Raw genomic sequence first — 7,500 nt, forward strand, 5'->3', positions numbered from 1 at the left:
ATTAAACATAGCTTATTTTCCTAGAAATCCCTGTTTTTCCCCTTAAATATCGCTTATTTTCACAGAAATCCCTGTTTTTCACCTGAAATATGGCTTATTTTCATAGAAATCCCTGTTTTTCCCCTTAAATATCGCTTATTTTCATAGAAATCCCTGTTTTTAACCTGAAATATCGCTTATTTTCATAGAAATCTCTGTTTTTCCCTTGAAATATCGCTTACTTTCATAGAAATCCCTGTTTTTCCCCTGAAATATCGCTTATTTTCATAGAAATCCCTGTTTTTAACCTGAAATATCGCTTATTTTCACAGAAATCCCTGTTTTTCATCTTAAATATCGCTTATTTTCCTAGAAATCCCTGTTTTTAACCTGAAATATCACTTATTTTCATAGAAATCCCTGTTTTTCACCTGAAATATCGCTTATTTTCATAGAAATCCCTGTTTTTCACCTGAAATATCGCTTATTTTCACAGAAATCCCTGTTTTTCATATTAAATATCGCTTATTTTCATAGAAATCCTTGCTTTTCACCTGAAATATCGCTTATTTTCATAGAAATCCCTGTTTTTAACCACTAAATATCGCTTATTTTATTAGAAATCCCTGTATTTCACCTGAAATATCGCTTATTTTCACAGAAATCCCTGTTTTTCCCCTGAAATATAGCTTATTTTCATAGAAATCCCTGTTTTTCCCCTTAAATATCGCTTATTTTCATAGAAATCCCTGTTTTTCACCTGAAATATCCCTTGTTTTCATAGAAATCCCTGTTTTTAACCCTTAAATATCGCTTATTTTCATAGAAATCCCTGTTTTTTCCCCATAAATATCACTTATTTTCATAGAAATCCCTGTTTTTCACCTGAAATCTCGCTTATTTTCACAGAAATCCCTGTTTATTCCCTTAAATATCGCTTATTTTCATAGAAATCCCTGTTTTTCACCTTAAATATCGCTTATTTTCATAGAAATCCCTGTTTTTAACCTGAAATATCGCTTATTTCCATAGAAATCCCTGTTTTTCACCTGAAATATCGCTTATTTTCATAGAAATCCCTGTTTTTCACCTTAAATATCGCCTATTTTCATAGAAATCCCACTTTTTCCAATTAAACATCGCTTATTTTCCTAGAAATCCCTGTTTTTCCCCTTAAATATCGCTTATTTTCACAGAAATCCCTGTTTTTCCCCTGAAATATCGCTTATTTTCCTAGAAATCCCTGTTTCTCCCCTTAAATATCGCTTATTTTCACAGAAATCCCTGTTTTTCACCTGAAATATCGCTTATTTTCATAGAAATCTCTGTTTTTCCCTTAAAATATCGCTTACTTTCATAGAAATCCCTGTTTTTAACCTGAAATATTGCTTATTTTCCTAGAAATCCCTGTTTTTAACCTGAAATATCGCTTATTTTCACAGAAATCCCTGTTTTTCATCTTAAATATCGCTTGTTTTCCTAGAAATCCCTGTTTTTAACCTGAAATATCACTTATTTTCATAGAAATCCCTGTTTTTCACCTGAAATATCGCTTATTTTCATAGAAATCCCTGTTTTTAATCCTCAGATATCGCTTATTTTCACAGAAATCCCTGTTTTTCATATTAAATATCGCTTATTTTCATAGAAATACTTGCTTTTCACCTGAAATATCGCTTATTTTCATAGAAATCCCTGTTTTTAATCCTCAGATATCGCTTATTTTCATACAAATCCCTGTTTTTAACCTGAAATATCGCTTATTTTCATAGAAATCCCTGTTTTTAACCATAAATATCGCTTATTTTAATAGAAATCCCTGTATTTCACCTGAAATATCGCTTATTTTCATAGAAATCCCTGTTTTTCCCCTGAAATATAGCTTATTTTCATAGAAATCCCTGTTTTTCCCTTGAAATATCGCTTATTTTCATAAAAATCCCTGTTTTTATCCTTTAATATCCCTTGTTTTCATAGAAATCCCTGTTTTTAACCCTTAAATATCGCTTATTTTCATAGAAATCCCTGTTTTTTCCCCATAAATATCACTTATTTTCATAGAAATCCCTGTTTTTCCCCTGAAATATCGCTTATTTTCATAGAAATCCCTGTTTTTCACCTGAAATATCACTTATTTTCATCGAAATCCCTGTTTTTCCCCTTAAATATCGCTTATTTTCATAGAAATCCCTGTTTTTCCCCTTATATATCGCTTATTTTCATAGGAATCCCTGTTTTCCCCCTAAAATATCGCTTATTTTCACAGAAATCCCTGTTTTTCACCTGAAATATCGCTTATTTTCATTGAAATCCCTGTTTTTCCCTTTAAATATCGCTTATTTTCATAGAAATCCCTGTTTTTCCCCTGAAATATCGCTTATTTTCATAGAAATCCCTGTTTTTCCCCTGAAATATTGCTTATTTTCATCGAAATCCCTGTTTTCCACCTTAAATATCGTTTATTTTCATAAAAATCCCTGGTATTAACCCTTAAATATCCCTTGTTTTCATAGAAATCCCTGTTTTTCCCCTGAAATATCGCTTATTTTCATAGAAATCCCTGTTTTTAAACTGAAATACCGCTTATTTTCATAGAAATCCCTGTTTTTCACCTGAAATATCGCTTATTTTCATAGAAATCCCTGTTTTTCCCCTGAAATATCGCTTATTTTCACAGAAATCCCTGTTTTTCACCTGAAATATCGCTTATTTTCATAGAAATCCCTGTTTTTCCCCTTAAATATCGCTTATTTTCACAGAAATCCCTGTTTTTCCCCTGAAATATCGCTTATTTTCATAGAAATCTCTGTTTTTCCCTTGAAATATCGCTTACTTTCATAGAAATCCCTGTTTTTAACCTGAAATATTGCTTATTTTCCTAGAAATCCCTGTTTTTAACCTGAAATATCGCTTATTTTCACAGAAATCCCTGTTTTTCATCTTAAATATCGCTTGTTTTCCTAGAAATCCCTGTTTTTAACCTGAAATATCACTTATTTTCATAGAAATCCCTGTTTTTCACCTGAAATATCGCTTATTTTCATAGAAATCCCTGTTTTTCACCTGAAATATCGCTTATTTTCACAGAAATCCCTGTTTTTCATATTAAATATCGCTTATTTTCATAGAAATCCTTGCTTTTCCCCTTAGATATCGCTTATTTTCATAGAAATCCCTGTTTTTAATCCTCAGATATCGCTTATTTTCATACAAATCCCTGTTTTTAACCTGAAATATCGCTTATTTTCATAGAAATCCCTGTTTTTAACCACTAAATATCGCTTATTTTAATAGAAATCCCTGTATTTCACCTGAAATATCGCTTATTTTCACAGAAATCCCTGTTTTTCATCTTAAATATTGCTTGTTTTCCTAGAAATCCCTGTTTTTAACCTGAAATATAGCTTATTTTCATAGAAATCCCTGTTTTTCCCCTGAAATATCGCTTATTTTCATAAAAATCCCTGTTTTTATCCTTAAATATCCCTTGTTTTCATAGAAATCCCTGTTTTTAACCCTTAAATATCGCTTATTTTCATAGAAATCCCTGTTTTTTCCCCATAAATATCACTTATTTTCATAGAAATCCCTGTTTTTCCCCTGAAATATCGCTTATTTTCATAGAAATCCCTGTTTTTCACCTGAAATATCACTTATTTTCATCGAAATCCCTGTTTTTCCCCTTAAATATCGCTTATTTTCATAGAAATCCCTGTTTTTCCCCTTATATATCGCTTATTTTCATAGGAATCCCTGTTTTCCCCCTAAAATATCGCTTATTTTCACAGAAATCCCTGTTTTTCACCTGAAATATCGCTTATTTTCATTGAAATCCCTGTTTTTAACCCTTAAATATCGCTTATTTTCATAGAAATCCCTGTTGTTCCCCTGAAATATCGCTTATTTTCATAGAAATCCCTGTTTTTCCCCTGAAATATTGCTTATTTTCATAGAAATCCCTGTTTTTCCCCTGAAATATGGCTTATTTTCATAGAAATCCCTGTTTTTCCCCTTAAATATCGCTTATTTTCATAGAAATCCCTGTTTTTCACCTGAAATATCGCTTATTTTCATAGAAATCCCTGTTTTTCCCCTTAAAATATCACTTATTTTCATAGAATTCCCTGTTTTTCCCCTTAAATATCGCTTATTTTCCTAGAAATCCCTGTTTTTCCCCGGAAATATCGCTTATTTTCACAGAAATCCCTGTTTTTCCCCTGAAATATCGCTTATTTTCATAGAAATCCCTGTTTTTAACCAGAAATATCGCTTATTTTCATAGAAATCCCTGTTTTTCCCCTGAAATATCGCTTATTTTCATAGAAATCCCTGTTTTTCACCTGAAATATCACTTACTTTTGTAGAAATCCCTTTTTTTCCCCTTAAATATCGCTTATTTTCCTAGAAATCCCTGTTTTTCCCCTGAAATATCGCTTATTTTCATAGAAATCCCTGTTTTTCCCCTGAAATATCGCCTATTTTCATAGAAATCCCTGTTTTTCCCCTGAAATATCGCTCATTTTCACAGAAATCCCTGTTTATTCCCTTAAATATCGCTTATTTTCCTAGAAATCCCTGTTTTTAACCTGAAATATCACTTATTTTAATACAAATCCCTGTTTTTCCCCATAAATATAGCTTACTTTCATAGAAATCCCTGTTTTTCCCCTGAAATATCGCTTATTTTCATAGAAATCCCTGTTTTTCCCCTGAAATATCGCTTATTTTCATAGAAATCCCTGTTTTTCCCCTGAAATATCGCTTATTTTCATCGAAATCCCTGTTTTTCCCCTAAAATATCGCTTATTTTTACAGAAATCCCTGTTTTTCACCTGAAATATCGCTTATTTTCATAGAAATCCCTGTTGTTCACCTGAAATCTCGCTTATTTTCACAGAAATCCCTGTTTATTCCCTTAAATATCGCTTATTTTCATAGAAATCCCTGTTTTTAACCTGAAATATCGCTTATTTTCATAGAAATCCCTGTTTTTCACCTTAAATATCGCTTATTTTCCTAGAAATCCCTGTTTTTAACCTGAAATATCGCTTATTTCCATAGAAATCCCTGTTTTTCACCTGAAATATCGCTTATTTTCATAGAAATCCCTGTTTTTCACCTGAAATATCGCTTATTTTCATAGAAATCCCTGTTTTAAACCTTATATATCGCTTATTTTCATAGAAATCCCTGTTTTTAACCTGAAATATCGCTTATTTTCATAGAAATCCCTGTTTTTCCCTTGAAGTATCGCTTACTTTCCTAGAAATCCCTGTTTTTCCCCGGAAATATCGCTTATTTTCACAGAAATTTCTGTTTATCCCCTTAAATATCGCTTATTTTCATAGAAATCCCTGTTTTTCACCTGAAATATCACTTATTTTCATAGAAATCCCTGTTTTTCCCCTTAAATATCGCTTATTTTCATAGAAATCCCTGTTTTTAACCACTAAATATCGCTTATTTTCATAGAAATCCCTGATTTTCCCCATAATTATCACTTATTTTCACAAAAATCCCTGTTTTTCCCCTGAAATATCGCTTATTTTCATAGAAATCCCTGTTTTTCCCCTGAAATATCGCTTATTTTCATAGAAATCCCTGTTTTTCCCCTTAAATATCGCTTATTTTCATAGAAATCCCTGTTTTTAACCGCTAAATATCGCTTATTTTTCATCGAAATCCCTGTTTTTCCCGTTAAATATCGCTTATTTTCATAGAAATTCCTGTTTTTCACCTGAAATATCGCTTATTTTCATAGAAATCCCTGTTTTTAACCTGAAATATCGCTTATTTTCATAGAAATCCCTGTTATTAACCACTAAATATCGCTTATTTTCCTAGAAATCCCTGTTTTTCCCCTTAAATATCGCTTATTTTCATAGAAATCCCTGTTTTTCCCCTTAAATATCGCTTATTTTCCTAGAAATCCCTGTTTTTCCCCTTATATATCGCTTATTTTCATAGAAATCCCTGTTTTTCCCCGGAAATATCGCTTAATTTCACAGAAATCCCTGTTTTTAACCTGAAATATCGCTTATTTTCATAGAAATCCCTGTTTTTCAACTGAAATATCGCTTATTTTCATAGAAATCCCTGTTTTTCCCCGAAAATATCGCTTATTTTCATAGAAATCCCTGTTTTTAACCACTAAATATCGCTTATTTTCATAGAAATCCCCGTTTTTAACCCTTAAATATCGCTTATTTTCATAGAAATCCCTGTTTTTCCCCTGAAATATCGCTTATTTTCCTAGAAATCCCTGTTTTTAAATTGAAATATCGTTTATTTTCATAGAAATCCCTGTTTTTCCCCTGAAATATCACTTATTTTCATAGAAATCCCTGTTTTTAACCACTAAATATCGCTTATTTTCATAGAAATCCCGGTTTTTCACCTGAAATATCGCTTATTTTCCTAGAAATCCCGGTTTTTCCCCTGAAATATCACTTATTTTCATAGAAATCCCTGTTTCTAACCTGAAATATCGCTTATTTTCATAGAAATCCCTGTTTTTAACCTGAAATATTGCTTGTTTTCATTGAAATCCATGTTTTTAACCTGAAATATAGCTTATTTTCATAGAAATCCCTGTTTTTCCCATTAAATATCGCTTATTTTCATAGAAATCCCTGTTTTTCCCCTAAAATATCGCTTATTTTCATAAAAATCCCTGTTTTTCCCCTGAAATATCGCTTATTTTCATAGAAATCCCTGTTTTTCCCCTAAAATATCGCTTATTTTCAAAGAAATCCCTGTTTTTCCCCTGAAATATCACTTATTTTCATAGAAATCCCTGTTTTTAACCTGAAATATCGCTTATTTTCATAGAAATCCCTGCTTTTCCCCGAAAATATTGCTTACTTTTCATAGAAATCCCTGTTTTTAACCACTAAATATCGATTATTTTCATAGAAATCCCTGTTTTTCCCCTGAAATATCGCTTATTTTTCGTAGAAATCCCTGTTTTTCCCCTGAAATATCGCTTATTTTCATAGAAATCCCTGTTTTTAACCCTTAAATATCGCTTATTTTCATAGAGATCCTTGTTTTTCCCCTTAAATGTCACATATTTTCATCGAATTCCCTGTTTTTCCCCTGAAATATCGCTTATTTTCATAGAAATCCCTGTTTTTAACCCTTAAATTTCGCTTATTTTCATAGAAATCCCTGTTTTTCCCCTTAAATATCGCTTATTTTCATAGAAATCCCTGTTTTTCCCCTGAAATATCGCTTATTTTCATAGAAGTCCCTGTTTTTCACCATAAATATCGCTTATTTTCATAGAAATCCCTGTTTTTCCCCTGAAATATCGCTTATTTTCATAGAAATCCCTGTTTTTCCCCATAAATATCGCTGATTTTCATAGAAATCCCTGTTTTTAACCACTAAATATCGCTTATTTTCATTGAAATCCCACTTTTTCCCCTTAAATATCGCTTATTTTCATCGAAATCCCTGTTTCTTTTTTCAGTCTGGGTTTTTTCCCCTTTAATATGGCTTTTTCTACCTGAATTCCCC

The 7,500-nt window shown here is 31.6% G+C and overlaps 1 protein-coding gene and 1 long non-coding RNA gene across 2 annotated transcripts in view; one reads left to right on the top strand and one right to left on the bottom strand.

The window, feature by feature from the left end:
* Positions 1 to 7,500, top strand: part of LOC128074698 (circumsporozoite protein-like) — a 48,906-nt gene that overhangs the window by 8,614 nt on the left and 32,792 nt on the right. The gene's annotated exons all lie outside the window — the stretch shown is intronic.
* LOC128074694 (uncharacterized) overlaps positions 1 to 7,500 on the bottom strand; it is a 39,254-nt gene that overhangs the window by 1,750 nt on the left and 30,004 nt on the right. Inside the window, exons 3-4 of the long non-coding RNA XR_008203328.1 lie at positions 4,935 to 5,180; positions 947 to 987 (exon numbers count right to left, since the gene is read on the bottom strand). This is a non-coding gene — a long non-coding RNA (uncharacterized LOC128074694). The remainder of the gene's footprint in view (positions 1 to 946; positions 988 to 4,934; positions 5,181 to 7,500) is intronic.

This window comes from Tympanuchus pallidicinctus, unplaced genomic scaffold, assembly GCF_026119805.1.
Source record: "Tympanuchus pallidicinctus isolate F22 unplaced genomic scaffold, pur_lepc_1.0 scaffold90, whole genome shotgun sequence".
Lineage (NCBI taxonomy): Eukaryota > Metazoa > Chordata > Aves > Galliformes > Phasianidae > Tympanuchus > Tympanuchus pallidicinctus.